General features: G+C 37.2%; 1 pseudogene; it reads right to left on the bottom strand.

Annotated features, from left to right (window-relative positions):
- Nucleotides 1–4,413: 4,413 nt before the first annotated feature.
- Nucleotides 4,414–7,571, bottom strand: LOC116630279 (annotated as a pseudogene).
- Nucleotides 7,572–9,588: the final 2,017 nt, after the last annotated feature.

The raw sequence follows: 9,588 nt of genomic DNA, 5'->3' as shown, positions 1-9,588 counted from the left end.
CCAATTCCCTGAACCAATCAGTCAGAAAGAGAACTGATTCCCCATGATTTTGCTGTTTGGTTTCTGCCTACTCAGATCCCCATGGCTTTACCCAATGGTGAAGGAGTAGAGTGAATGCTGGAAGCATAACTGATCAAGGCCATAATAAAAGTCAAAGATTTAATGAGGATATTTTAATTACTGTTCTGCAATTAAAATATCTAATGAAGGTATTGTAATTACTGCTTTGTAAATTTTATCAGTATTAAGGGATATATCACTACCATATAAAAAGAGAGAAAAGTAGAGTAAAAAATCCACCACATTTACATATCTATAAACATATTTCTTATGCTTCTAATAGAAAATATGATAACTAGGGGTGCCTGGGTGGCTCAGTCATTAAGCATCTGCCTTCGGCTCAGGTCATGATTCCAGGGTCCTGGGATCGAGCCCCGCATCCGGCTCCCTGCTCAGCGGGGAACCTGCTTCTCCCTCTCCCACACCCCCTGCTTGTGTTCCTGCTCTATCTCTCTCTCTGTCAAATAAATAAATAAAATATTTTTTAAAAAATTAAAAAGAAAAAAGAAAATATGATAACTAATTCTAATCTGGATTTTGTAAATTTCCAGTGTTTTTTTTTTTTACTAAAAGTACCTATTTGAGTAAAGTTAAATTATCTAACTTGTAGAAGCAAAAAAGTCTTTCTGAAAAAAAAAAAGGTTTCTCTATAAATGGTTAAATATTTATTGGGGGGGATATAAATCCACTCTTTCATCCCCAGACATTTCCCTTAATTATTTTAGCTTACATTCGTGATCTTAAGGGTGCCATAACCTATTTTACTTGATTAACTCTTACTGACATAAATAGAATATTCTTGTATATGTGGAAATAAATAGGAGACCACTACAATTGAGGGGGAAGGGTCCAAGATTAAAACACACAACACACCACAAATGCCAATCCCTTTCTTGTTCCTTTTTATTTCATTAAATAACTTCCTCTTACGTCCAGAGGAGTCCTCAGGAAAGCAGACCATCCGGGTAGCGTGTGGAAGAACTATACAGGAGGGCCTTTTTTGGCTTCTGGAGAATCAGGTCTTACAGATGTGGCTTGAGTCTTTTATATGAAATATTGGGAATTCCTAGAGCATTGGCCATACTTATTCCAAAGGAAATGCCAAAATGTATTTCACACACAAATGTAAGTGATTTTTGGATTATCTGCTTTTGTTCCTCTCCAATAGCTTGGAAAATTGAGCCAACTGCATGTGAACTTCTTATTCACAGCTAGACAGAATATCGCCTCCTCTGAATTATTCATGCTAATTGTGGAGAAGGAAAAAAAAGTCATGAATAAATTAAATTTACAGATGAACAAAAATATCTGTATTTCCATGGCATATTGCATTTATCACTGAGATAGAATATTTCACAGTATATTATACTTATAATGTTTTGTCTATTAGACTTGGAATTTTGGAGGCTCCCAGTGATAAGCAATTGAGGCATGCACTAGAACCACAGAAATTAAATCACAGTGGGTCATCTCAAAGAATTTTGTGTTTTTTGGAAGACAGATAAGAATACTAAGGTTTATAAAACAGTAAGACAATTGCATAGGGACACAAGGGCAGAGAAAGAGGGAGTTTGCAGGAACCAGGGTATTTCAAGAGTAGGTAACAAAAAGCTGAATGTTAAAAGATGAGTTATCTAGCTGATGAGGAAGGCATAATGAAATAAGGAGACCTCAGAGCATGCAAAGAAAACCAAACATTTCCACTGAGTTTTGTCCAGCTCTCGGTAGCGGGGACGTCTAGGGCTTGGCTGTTGCCACAACCTTAACCAGTATCACAAACAGTTGTGGCAGTTAAGATTAAAGTATTATACAAAGAACCAAAGCATTTGAGGACTTGCTTTTTAAAATGTAGATTCCTGGATGCCACACCTGATCAATAAATACGAGTACTAGCATTGGTTTCTTGGGACCAAGAATCTGCACTGTTATCAAACTATCCAGATATTTTAAATGTTCACTAAAATTTGACAATTATTGTTCTATGACATTGGATACACATTGTAATAACCTAGGAAGACTTAAAAGATGCCAATGCCTGGACCCATGAAGATGTTATAACTCAGTCATCATTATTTTTTTCATGGTTTCCCAGGTGATTCTAATGTACAGCCAAGTTTGAAAATCACTTGTCTAAAGGAATGATCAGTGCATTGTTTTTCTTACCTTTTTTTTAAAAAAAATATTTATTTATTTTAGAGAGAGAGAGGGAAAGAGAGAGTGCATGCCTGCACACGAGTGGGGGGAGAGGCAGAGGGAACAGAGGATCAATGCAGCGCTAGATCTCATGACCCCCCATGAGATCATGACCCATGAGATCACAACCTGTGGGATCACGACCCATAAGATCATGACCTGATCCAAAACAAGAGTCAGAGGCTTAACTGACTGAGCCACCCAGGTGCCCCTGTTCTTCTTCCTTTTTTGCTGACACATCTCTGCAATGACATTTGAGACCACAAAGTCATAGTCTATTTCTGTAACTAAAACCCACTTCTACTAGTGCCATAGTAATGACAATCTGGTTTTTGTGTTTGTGTTTCCCAACAATTTGAAACAGAACTTGCAATCTAGTCCAACCACCTGATTATTGCCTTTATCCAAAACACAATCAGGATAACTGAAAGAATATTAGAGAAAACAAAATCTTTACGGAGAAAGTATCTGACAATCTCAAGTACTATGTGTTGAGATCAAATAAATGTTCCGAGAGCTCTATTTCAGGCAGCTCCAGAACCTTAGTTTCATGAATATATTTTGACAGTGATATGTCCTTCTACACATGTAAATACCCCAACTAATCACTGTGGGCTTTCAAGCATAAATGGCTTCTTTCAAAGTCTGGTGTTTGTTGTAAGATAATTTAGGGAAAAGTCAGAGTGGTTTTTTTTCCCCAATTTTATTGAGATATAATTGAAATAACATTGTATTAGTTTAGAGTATACAACATAATGATGCAACACATGTATATATTATGAAATCATTACCAAGGTAAGTTTAGTTAAAATCCATCACCTCACATAGTTAACAATTTTTTTCTTGCAATGAGAAGTTCTAAGGTCTACTCTCTTAGCAACTTTCAAATATACAATAGAGTATTGTTCACTATAGCCCTCATGCTGGACATTACATCCAGGACTTATTTATTTTATAACTGGAAACTTGTACTTTTTTATCACCTTCACCCCATCTCCTCTACCTCTGGCAACCACCAATCTGTTCTCTTTTTCTGTGAGTTCATCACTTTTAGATTCCACATGTTTAGTATTCATCTTTCTCTCTCTGACTTATTTCACTTAGCATAATGCCCTCAAGGTCACTTCATGTGTCACAAATGGCAGGATTCCTTTTTTTTATGGCTGAATAATATTTTATTATTATAAATATAAATGTTATAAAATATTTAATATTTTATTGTGCGTATGTATGCACACGCTAAATATACATATACACATATATATGTATATATATAGTTGTTTCCATGTCTTGGCTATTGTAAATAATGCTGCACTAAACATGGGGGTGCAGCTATCCCTTCAAGGTAGTGATTTCATTTCCCTCAGATATATACCCTGAAGTGAGATTGCTGGATCATATGGTAGATCTAGTTTTAATTTTTTGATTAAAAATCAAAAAACTGTTTCCATAGTGGCTGCACCAATATACATTCTCAGCAAGTGTTACCTTTACTCCACATCTTCACCAACACTTATTATCCCTTCTCTTTTTGATGACAGCCATCCTAACAGGTGTGAAGGGATATCTCATTGTGGTTTTGATTTGCAGTTCCTTGATGATTAGTGATGTTGAGCACCTTTTCACGTCCCTGTTGGTCATTTGCATGTCTCCTTTAGAAAAATGTCTATTCAGTTCCTCTGCCCAATTTTTCATTGGATTGTTTTTTGCTATTGAGTTCTACAAGTTCTTTATATATTTTGGATATTGACCCCTTATCAGATATATGACTTGCACATATTTTCCACCATTCAGTGGGTTGCCTTTTATTCTGTTGATGGCTTCCTTTGCTGTTCAGAGGTATATTTACCTCACTTGCTCATTTGCTTGTTTTTCCTAATACCTATCGGAGGCAATACCTCCCTATCTTCCTTAGATAAAACCATTATAGGAAAGTACTATTTATTTTATTATTTTAGTTTTATTTATTTATTTATTATTTATTTATTTTTTATTTTTTATTTATTTATTTTGGCATGGCTCTTTTCAGTTTATTGCAACAAGGAGTTATACTAGTTCAAATTAAAAGCAGACCCCGAATGGTTACATTATACAAGCTATGAGGTTTTCAAACTTGTGACAAGGGACAGAAGGGAAATTCTACTCATTGCAGGGAAATTCTCACTTACGCTTAGTGAGCCAAAAGCGCTTAAAACGCACGAACCTCATCTGATCATCCTTAGCCAGTCCGATGTCTAGGAGACAGCAGCCTATGTTCTTACACTGGTCACCCTGTGGCAGAATTACTTCTCCACATTCTGGATGTTCAATTACAGTACCACTGGGGGCAAATTTCTTCTTAAACGCCTTCACTAGTTTCTTTTTATCATGATCACCAGCCATTCCTTGGACAGTTAGTAAGCGTCTTCCTACCGTTTCTCTGTTGAATTCTTCTATGGATATAACCCTCAGTGCCAGCAGGAAACAGATCATCACCCTTATTTGCATCAGCAAAGGGATAGAAAGAGTGGAGAATCTGGATAGCTGACGTAGGATTCTCTTTCCTCTGTGGAAAGGGCCTGTGGAAGGCAGGGGTTGGAGGCAGGAGCAGGGGCAGGGGGGTGCGGGGGCAAGGAGCTTGGGGAAGCCAGGGGGCTCAGCGGGGAGGCTGCAGAGTCCTCAGGGGCGGCTCAGTGACCGAAGGCACTTTTTAAATGGACGCTCACCCCTCAAACCTATATACTGTGCAGTCATTACATCTCCCAAATGTTGAGGCCTGACAAAGGAGGCAAAGTCAGCCTCTGACTTAATTTCCAGCTGTGCCAGAAGGTAGGAAGAATCTGAGACTAGTCTCTACTTGTTTTGGATACAACATGCTGAGAAAGATAAGAACATCAAGAAGTTGGATTTGTTGGCTGAAATAATGGAAGAAACAGAAGTTTTAATACATGTTAATCAAGTAATAATGGGAGATGAGGGAAAGAGAAAGAATAAAGCAATAAATTATTCTCTTTATTTTTTTGCTGAAGATCGTTCCCAGCTGTTTTGAGTCTGGGGCCAATGTTGTTTACCATGGAAACTTAGGTTGCTGAAAAAAAAACAAAGAACAAGGTCAAGCCTGATTTTGTGTGAGGTTGGTAACAAAACCACCGCCCTTCCCCACAGTGTTCTCGCCAAACTATTTCTACATAATCACAGGAAGTGAAAAGGAAAATGTGCAATCCATCTGAAAGTGTCTCTTTCATCACTTTCCTAACAGTGTCTTCAGGCCAGTTAAGAGCATTCATTACATTTTGTCCAGTGTAATGCACCTAGCAAAATGCTGCTTTGTTCTGGGCCGGTACCGTCAGGATCCCCAAAAGCATTCATGCTATTGCGCAAAGTATTATAAACAGGAAGCCAAATACATTTACTCATTGTTTTTATGAGGTGAAAAATCAAAGCCAACTGATTTCATGGATGGGGCAGGCAAATACAAGGTGGACCTGTGACATCTTACAGAGCCAGGAAGTAAGGAATTATTAAGGAAAAGGGGGGGAGGGCATGTTATAGGAACAAAGGAGCCAACCTGAAAGGTCACAGTGATCAAAGCTAGAACAATGTGAACAACACAAATAGTTAAGGTAGTGTTGGATTATAATCCAAAGTATAAAATAAATATCTATGAGTCTATACAGACATAAACAAATGGAGAAAAAGAGACGAATCTTTCTTACTGAAGAATTTCTAATAATTTATGTAGATACTCTCCCTTCTAGAAAATGGAGTCTAATTCCCCTATTCCTTGAAGGTGGGGTGGACTTAGTGACTTGCTTCCAAAAAATAGAATAGGGAAAGGGAAAAATAACTTTACAGTGGAGAAATATGTCAAACACTACCTTGACCAGCTAATCAACTTTAAGATCACTGGTGATAAATCATGTTAATAATATGTACCCCCTGATATGATATGGTGAAAATAGCACTTGATCATGTAGTATTCTCCCCCAAAACTCTTGACCCTGGTCCAATCATGAGAAAAACATAAGAACAAACGCAAATTCAAGGACATTCTGTAAAATACCTAATCAATACTCCTCAAAACCTTCAAAGTCATTAAAAACAAGGAAAGACTGAGAAACTGTCACAGACAAGAGAAGATGAAAGGAGACATGATGACAAAATACTATATGGTATTCTGAATTGGGTCCCAGACCAGAAAAAGATATTGGTGGAAAAACCAGTGAAATCCTGTAGTTCAAATTAATCATAATGCACCAGTGTTCTTAGTTGTGATAAACGTGTCCAGGTTGTGTAAAAAGTTAATGGTAGGAGAACTGAGAGGTTTATGAACCCTCCATGCTATCTTTGCAACTTTTCTGAAAATCTAAAAGTATTCCAAAATAAAAAACTATATTGAAAAAATAAAAGACAAGCCAACATTTAAAAGCATGTGGGATGAAACTATCCAAAAGCATGTATTTGATACATGATATGCAGGTAATTTAAAAAATTTTGTGAATTAGGTGTACTTTAGAGAGAAAATGCCAAGGACATATTATGATACTTGTATGCATGTAATTTTTTTTTTAAAGATTTTATTTATTTATTTGACAGAGAGAGACACAGCGAGAGAGGGAACACAAGCAGGGGGAGTGGGAGAGGGAGAAGCAGGCCTCCCGCCGAGCAGGGGGCTCGATCCCAGGACCCTGGGATCATGACCTGAGCCGAAGTCAGACGCTTAACGACTGAGCCACCCAGGCACCCCTGTATGCATGTAATTTAAAGTGGTTCCACTTTTTTGTGACAATTCAGGAAGGTGTCTTATATCAACTTTCTTCCTTTTTCTTTTTTTTTTTAAAGATTTTATTTATTTATTTGAGAGAGAGCAGGAGAAAGCAAGAGACATAGCACGAGGGGGAGGGAGGGGCAAAGGGAGAGGGACAAGCAGACTCCCCATCAAGCAGGGAGCCCGAGGCAGGGCTCAATCCCAGGACTCTGGGATCATGACCTGAGCCGAAGGCAGACCGCTTAACCAACTGAGCCACCCAGGCGCCCCATCTTCCTTTTTTTAATACAAACACACAAACAAAAGATTAGTATCATTTAAGTGCTTTCAAGGGTAAATTTCCTCCAAGCTGTATCAAACCTGACACCATTACACAGCAGGATAAAAGCTTCAAAGATTTTGACCCAAGTACTCTACCTAATATTTGTTAGAGCCCTAATCCACCTGCGGTACCGTTACTGTTTCTGTTAATTCGTAGTGTGTGAGGCTCTTTCTTTCCAACTGGTGGGTGCTTTAGTTCCAGATGAGGTCCTGCAGTCTCATTAACTGCTTCTGTTTCTTTCTCTGCCATCACTTCCTTTTCTTTACTCTGTGGCTTGGAGAAGGAGCAACAGAATTTGGAGGAGAGCTTTATTTCCATCACAAATTATATAAATTTTGATCAGTGTTGGATAGTGTCCAAGTTACTCTGACCTCCTTAGCATTGCTTCTAGGCCAGTGTTTCTTAAGAAGTAGGGTGAAGACCACTTGCATCAGAACCCCACCTGAGGTATCGACTCCTGGGCCAGACCTCCCAACTGGGGTGGGGCCCAGAAATCTGATTCTAACACTGGTGCCAGGCGACTTTTTTGTCCACCCTAACAAATACAGAATTTTAAACATGGTAGAAACCTAAAGCGTACATTATACATGACATAATTAGTGATCAAGGCATTGTGAGTTTTACAGAATTTGTGATCACTGCATTTATGACATGATTCAGTCAACTATTTGGTAAAATTCGAAAACCCTTTGAGAACAAATGTGAATAAGGCAGATATGCTCCCTTCCCTTATGGAGCTTGGAAACTAGTGTTATTATTTTATTCCTAAAATAAAATGACTAAGATATAATGATTTGTGTCACTATAGGAGTTCACAACTCTCTGGACATCCCAAAGGAATTTTCACCTTTACTTTTAGCTTCCTTTTGTGGAAGAATTTGAAACATTTTTAGTGGTCTCCTAACTCCAACTCTGAGCGAAAACTGAGGTGCTCCAGAATTCAGAGGCTGAGAAAGCTTTGCTCTCAAGTCTTTATTAGGAAGAATCTATCAGCCCCGTAATAAAGGACACATAAAAATAAAATTTCTTGTGACTGCTTCTCCATCTCAACATTTCCAAGGACCCTTTAAGACCTCTTCTAAGACCCAGATATAAAAGGCTACATTGAGAAGTGTTCTTACACATCTAAACATTATTTCCATTTATGTGCTCCTTTATCTTCAGTGGATTTCTTGCCGGTTTTCCAAACTAATGTTATAATATCATGAGTCACATACACAATATAAATAGAGAATTAGGCTAAATTTTGGTAAAGAATAGGTTTTTTTAGCTGACACTATTTGGTTTAAAAATTCCCTGAAGAGATGTTTCTTTTCTCAAAGTTAGCATAATTTGAAGTGTTTGTGTGTTCCCACTTTTCTTTGACAGCTAAAATTTCCATTGTCTGCCTCATTGTGGACATATCACTCTCATTTCCCTCTCATTTCATTTAAAATGGTCAAGTTGTCTTTCATGTTAATTAGCTTTAAACAAGAAAAAAAATCTCTGTGCACGTAATAACCAACTCCAAATAGGCATTATTTCATTAACTTCATGCTTTAGAGACATAATGGCTGCTTGTGACAGCACAGCAGAGCTGGTATAAATTAAATCTCAGTGGGTCATTCATTAAAAAGGCAGCGTAAAGTGCCCTGGAAAGCTAAGTTCTTTAGCTAAATTTAATGGCATTTTTCCCATAAAATTTTCCTAATGTTGCTCTTGTAGTTCAAACACAAATCCATTTTAATTAATTTCTAAGTCCTTTGCTCAAAAATAATAACTTAAAAGGAAGAGATTAATGTTGATTAAACCTTATGACAGAACAAATCTAAAACATCAGCCCTGATGTTTCTAACCTAATGCTATTAAGACCTGTACATATGCTTTTGTGCATGGACTTAATATTTCCTAAGAAAATAATATGCAAAAAAGCTGATGATAGCCAGTGAAATATATTTAATTATTTCATAGACATTAGTTATTTTAAAACAAGTAATTCATTCCTTTAATATTTTGGGTAGTAAAGTAACACAATCTTTACCAGGTTACAATGATTAGTAGTCCTGTAGACAAAACCCTTTGTATTCTAAAAACCTTTGTAGTATTTTTATTTTCTTGATGGAATATATATGTGTTTGCATGGTATTTGGCTCTATTCCAGTCCATATAGGGGGAAAGCCTTCCAGTTATAGAACATATAGGAGTCTAGTTATGATGTTTTGAATAAAAATCCTTCCATTCATTCACTCAGAAAAAATTTTCTCAACCCTTCTCAAACGTCAGGCAC

This window comes from Phoca vitulina, unplaced genomic scaffold (assembly GCF_004348235.1).
Source record: "Phoca vitulina isolate PV1807 unplaced genomic scaffold, GSC_HSeal_1.0 scaffold3, whole genome shotgun sequence".
Classification (NCBI taxonomy): domain Eukaryota; kingdom Metazoa; phylum Chordata; class Mammalia; order Carnivora; family Phocidae; genus Phoca; species Phoca vitulina.
The sequence above is the reverse complement of the archived record's forward strand: the minus strand, read 5'-3'. Positions and strand labels throughout refer to the sequence as shown.